This window comes from Otolemur garnettii, unplaced genomic scaffold (genome assembly GCF_000181295.1).
Source record: "Otolemur garnettii isolate 467f Iridium unplaced genomic scaffold, OtoGar3 scaffold00006, whole genome shotgun sequence".
Classification (NCBI taxonomy): domain Eukaryota; kingdom Metazoa; phylum Chordata; class Mammalia; order Primates; family Galagidae; genus Otolemur; species Otolemur garnettii.
In genome coordinates this window covers 26,768,243-26,774,383 of record NW_003852401.1, presented here as the reverse complement: position 1 = coordinate 26,774,383, position 6,141 = coordinate 26,768,243, and the positions used below count along the sequence as shown (strand labels likewise).

General features: G+C 42.1%; 1 non-coding gene across 1 annotated transcript; it reads left to right on the top strand.

Annotated features, from left to right (window-relative positions):
• The first annotated feature begins 3,359 nt into the window (after positions 1–3,359).
• LOC111722916 lies at positions 3,360–3,466 on the top strand. The gene has a single exon (XR_002771550.1). It is a non-coding gene; the product is annotated as a U6 spliceosomal RNA (small nuclear RNA).
• The last annotated feature ends 2,675 nt before the right edge of the window (positions 3,467–6,141 follow it).

The window sequence follows — 6,141 nt, the reverse complement described above, 5'->3', positions numbered from 1 at the left end:
TAATGTGTTATGTAACATCTTACATAATCCATTATATTACCCCAAATTATCAATCACCTAAAGGCAGGACATACCATGTTCCCCATGTTTTCCCATGAAAATAAGACACTGTCTTATATTTATTTTTTCTCAAGAAGACACACCAGGGCTTATTTTCAGGGGCTGTCTTCCTCTCCCACTGAAATGCCTTGCATCTCCACCCCCATCACTAGGTCTTATTATCGAGGTAGAGCTTATATTTAACAAATGCATAGACATCCTGCTAGGGCTTATTTTGGGGATAGGTCTTACTTTGGGGGAAACATGGTAGCAACCAGTCCTGCCAAGAGAAAGGCGGGACAAACTAGCATAAAAAAGACAGTGTGTGCTCAGACTTCCAGGTCTTTCTCTGCTTGTGGAGAATGAACCATCTCTCCCTCTGAGATGTACTTTGCTTTTCAATAAATGTTATGTGTGTAATCACGCCATCATTATCTCATTCTTGACACCGGGAACTCAGGGGCCAGGGAACGTCCACACAGAACTAGCTGCTAGAGGAACCAGAGGAACAGGAAGGGACCAGAGTTTGGAAAATGCACTGAGAAGAGCGTGGAGGGACAGAGAGGGGCTGCAGGTAGGTGCATATATAATACATCAGCACTGTCTTAGAGAGCATTCTCTGTGCTCCTGTTGTACCCTCTGCCTTTCCCCATCCTAGCTCTGTGGAACTTGTATATAGTATTTGCTTTCTTCTTTCCCATTAATCTCGAAGTTTCTTCACAAAGGCAACCTCCTAGCATTATTTCTCATTATACCCCCAGTGCTGGTTAGAGGACACAGGATATTCATCCCATGTTCAGTAAACACCCAATGTAAGGGAATAAACTTCTAAATGATGTAGAGACTAAAAAGCACACTCGTATTTGATCTCATTTGCTTCTCATCACAATCCTGGGAGGTGGGAAGGTATTAGAATCCTATTTCACGGAAGCATAAAGTAAGGATTGGAAAGAGTAAGTGACGTGTCCAATGAGGTGCAACTGTAACAAGACAGGACCTCAGGATGCCAGGGACCCTGCCTTTTTCTAGGTTAGGGTTTTGTCCTTTGCTATCCTATCCCATTCTAATGTAGGGGGAAATTGCACAGTATATGCAGGTCAAGATAATCCTCTTGCTTCTCCAGTAATCCAGCCATATGTCGTCTAACCACTGAGGTAATCACCAGAGTATTATAATGAAATGCATCGTATATTCAGAAGAGTATAAAATTGTACACTTTGAAACAATAAAGAAGATCCATGCACACAATCTCCTGGCTAAGCAGTAGACCATTCCTAAGGCTTTAGAAGACTGCTGTGTATCTCCCCCTAATCACATCCTCTCCTTCCCACCTTGACGCAAGCATTTTCCTTTCTTTGGCGTATTCAGTCCTTTATTGTTCTTTACAGATTTCCTACATATACGGTCATCCCTTAGTATCCACAGGGGATTGGTTCCAGCTCTCCCATGGATACTAAAGTCATGGATGCCTGATATAAAATGGCACAGTATTTGCATATGGCCTGCCCACATCCTCCTACGTGCCTTAAATCATCTATATATTATTTCTAATACCTAATACAATGTAAATAATGTACAAATAGTTGTTGTCATATATTTTTAAAGTCTGTATCATCATCATCATCATTTTTAGAGACAGGGTTTCACTCTGTCACCTAGGCTGGAGTACAGTGGGTGGCATCATCATTGCTCACTGTAACCTTGAACTTCTGGGTTCAAGTGATTCTTCTGGCTCAGCCTCCTGAGTAGCTAGGACTACAGGCAAGCACCACCATACCCAGATAATTTTTAAAATTTTTTATTTTTGTAAAGACAGCTTATGCTGCTTGGGCTGGTCTCTAACTCCTGGCCTCAAGTGATCCTCCCACCTCAGCTTCCTAAAATGTTGAGATTATAGGTGTGAGCTATATTATTTTTGTTTTATTATTATTTTTATTGTCTTTTCTGAATATATTCCAGTTTGTGGTTGGTTAAATCTACAGATACAGAGGGACAGCTGTCTTTGTTTATCTAAACAAAATATATATGGTTTCAAAACACTGGCTAGCAAGCACAAAGTTGCCTGTGGAAGAAAAGGGTGATCTTCTTTCTATTAGATAAAGACCCTCCAGGAACAGATAAGCTGAATAGAGTCCCCAAGTCAAATATGCATTCAGATTCCCTGAGAGTGTATAAGAAACTTTTCTAAGAAATTCAGGAGGCAAAGTAATAATAAATCACTGGAATGAAAGAGAGAAAAAGGGCCAGCACAGTCCTATAACTCACCCCTCCCTCACCAGTAGAAGCTTCAGCCAGAATTCCTGTAGAGCAGGCAATGGTATCTAGGAACAGAAAGATACAGGGAGAGTCTACCTGTAAAATGTTCTCAGTAGGAATCTCCTGCTCTGCTTGGATTGGTCTCTGAAGATAAACATGGAATTTATGGATGAAAGAGCACAGCTGGCTGGAGGATGGGGGGCAGAGTAGTGAGATCAGCATTTCTTACCTGCATAATTAATGATGTATAAAACTGAGAGGTTCCAAATCAGACATAGCCTCCTTTGAGAGCAATTGCATACATGGTTCAATACCTATTTGTTGATCTGATACTAAAATGTGTCCTAATAAAGGAGAAAATTGGAAGACTTTCCAAGGAAGAAGTGTTCCATTTGTGCCCAGTGCTTGTCTACATCCCTTGAATCATTAGCAAAGCTTGGTGCTGAGTAAGATCTAGGTTTCACACAGTCCTGCTTGACACATGGACATTTTTTGTGAACTCAGAGCACGTGGACGTAGTTGGGGCATCTGTAGAATGGCTCAAAGACGGGTTTTCTAACAGAAATGAGGTTAAGGAAGTGGCATTTTCCACTTGCCGTCTTTCAAGTTCAACATGGATTCTGCACCGCTCAACAATAGGGGAAACCACAATGAGATGACCTCATACCTGTTAGGATAAATACTATCAAAAATCCAGAAAATAACAAGTGTTGGCAAGGATGTGGAGAAATTGGAACCCCAGTGCTCTGTTGGTGGGAACATAAAATGGTACAGCTGCTGTGGATAACAGTGTGAAAGTTTCTCAAATAATTAAAAATTATTCAGTAATCCCACTTTTAGGTTTATACTTAAAACAATTGAAAACCAGGTCTCAAAGAGATATTTGTATATTTATGTTCATAGCAGAACTATTCATAATTGCAAAAAGATGCAAGCAAACCAAGTGCCTATCATAGGATGAACAGAAGAAACAAAATGTGGTATGTATGTGTGTGCACATATATAAACACACATATATGGGGCCTCCCTGCTTATACCATGTTTCCCCGAAAATAAGACCTACCGTGCTTGCTTCGGCAGCACATATACTAAAATTGGAACGATACAAAGAAGATTAGCATGGCCCCTGCGCAAGGATGACACGCAAATTCGTGAAGCGTTCCATATTTTTTAAAAGAAAAAATAATAAAAAAAAAAAAAAGAAAAGAAAATAAGACCTACCCAAAAAATAAGCTCTAGCAGGATTTCTATGCATTTGTTAAATATAAACCCTACCCTGATAATAAGACCTAGTGATGGGTGTGGCTATGCAACATATCTGCATAGCCACGCCCTGCATTTCGGCTCAGAGTGGTAAGGAAGACTGGAATACCTTTTATCTGCCACAGCTCCTTTCTCTGAGACGTTGGCACTTGCACAGGTGTGCTTGTGGTAACTGTGGTTGCAGGCATCCTATTGCACACATTCGAACAACTAGGGGAAAGGAGTTCACACATCACTAGCACCAGCCCCACCAACAAGGTCGGCTTCCCCTGTCAGGTTCCAGAAGAAGATGACTTAACTGTATGTGAATAAATGTAGATTGTTGTATTATCCTTAATAAAAAATAAGACATCCCCTGAAAATAAGCCCTAGTGTGTCTTCTTCTATTTTTGGCCGGGGCTAGTTTGAACCTGGCATATGGGGCCAGTGCCCTACCCTTTTGAGCCACAGGCGCTGCCCCTAGTGTGTCTTCTTGAGAAAAAATAAATATAAGACAGCGTCTTATTTTCCGGGAAACATGGTATTGCTGTCTGGGCTCCCATTCCTGGATCTCCCTCTTTGGATTTATTCATAAGATTAATGATCCAAGTAAGGAGACTGCTATAGTTTGAATATTTGATTCTCAAACCTGTTAAAATTTCATCACTAGTGTTGGAGGTGGGGCCTAGTGAGAAGTGTTTGGGTCATGGGAGTGGATTCCTCACGAATGGCTTGGTGTTGTCCTCCTGGTAATGAGTTCTCACTCCATTATCAGTTCCCATAACAGCTCCCTTCCCTCTCTCTTGCCTTCTCTCTCACCATGTGATCCCTGCACACACCTGCTCACCTCTGCCATGAGGGGAAGCACCCTGAAGCCTCCACCAGAACAGATGCTGATGCATGCTTCTTATATAGGTTGCAAAACTGTGAGCCAAATAAATCTCTTTTCTTTATAAATTTCCCACCCTCAAGTATTCCTTTATAAAGACACAATTGGGCTAAGATAGGGTCTCTTATTTGACTAAGCTTTTCAATTGTTTACTAACTATAGTGCATTCCTTAGATTTTTTTTTTTTTTGAGACAGTCTCTTTTGTTACCCTAGGTAGAGTGCTGTGGTGTCATAGCTCACAGCAACTTCAAACTCTTGGGCTCAAGAGATTCTCTTGCTTCAGCCTTCCCAATAGCTGGAACTACAGGTACCTGCCACAAGGTCCAGCTATTTTTAAAGACAGTGTCTCTCTCTGGTTCAGATTGGTTCTTTTTTTTTTTTTTTTTTTTTTGAGACAGTCTCATTTGTCATCCTGGATAGAGTGCTGTGGCATCACAGTTCACAGCAACCTCCAACCCCTGGGCTTAAGCAATTCTCTTGCCTCAGCCTCCCAAGTAGCTGGGACTATAGGCACCTGCCACAATGCCCAGTTATTTTTTTGGTTGTAGTTCCTGTTTTGGCAGGCCCAGGCTGGATTCCAACCCACCAACTCTGGTGTATGTGGCTGGTGTATGGTTGGCGCCTTAGCCACTTGAGCTATAGGCACTGAGCCCTCAGGCTGGTCTTGAACTTGTGAGCTCAAGCAATCCACCCACCTCAGTCTCCCAGAGTGCTAGGATTACAGGCGTGAGCCACCACGCCTAGTCCATTTCTTAGCTTCTTAAAGCTTCTTGTGCACTTGTTGTGATTGGGTGAGGTGTACTAAATCAATTTACTATTGGTGTGTTCAGATTAACAAAGGGGGTGACTCACAGAATCATATTTACCCAACGTGAACTAGGGAACCCTCATATTTCTCAGAAGAGTATTTTTGCCCTGTGACTTTGGGCTCTGAAACATGGCTTTATGAGTAAGGATCTGAAGAATAACCCAACCATTAGACTGCATAGGGTCTATGTAGTTACTAACGTGAAGAAACCTTAGGTAACCACAGATCTCCAATAACCACCTTTGGCAAATAGAATGAGAAATGAGGCTATAGTGGGTTTTCTTCTTTGTTTTCATTTAAGACTCAGATGTTGGGCCTTACAAATATCACTCCCACTTGAAAGAAGAGAGGGCAGAAAAGCAAAGTAACATGGTTCTAGACAAGAAGAAATTGTCAGTTTGGCTTTGTTGAGGGAATGGCAGGAAAGTTGGAGGCTCTGAGGGATGGAGGTGAGGTTGTAGGCTAGGGTGGAAGGTGGGCAGGGATTGGTGGAGATGAGCAGAACTGCCCAGTCCAGCAGATGAATGACCACCTGGCAATAGAGGGGGGCAGGATGAAACCCCAACTGAGTAATTTAGGGGATGGATGAGAGCCAAAAGAACCAAGTAGGGAGTCCAAGATGATGATAGTAATAATAGAAACCAAATTATCCATGCTAATTAGTAAACCAGATGCTTCCACACATTATCTCTAATCTTTATTTCAGTGTCCCAGGGGTATCATTGTTCCCACACTACAGATGCAAAAGCAGAGGGTCCCAGAACCCCAGTGTGGCAAGGTCTGCCTGCCTCTAAAGTCCAGCTGCCTTCTAGGACACCAGCCTGCCTCTAATTTCATGTCAAGTTTATTCCCTCCTTCAGCCCACCAGCCGGATAGCATCTACTAATTATTAAGCTATATGCTGAA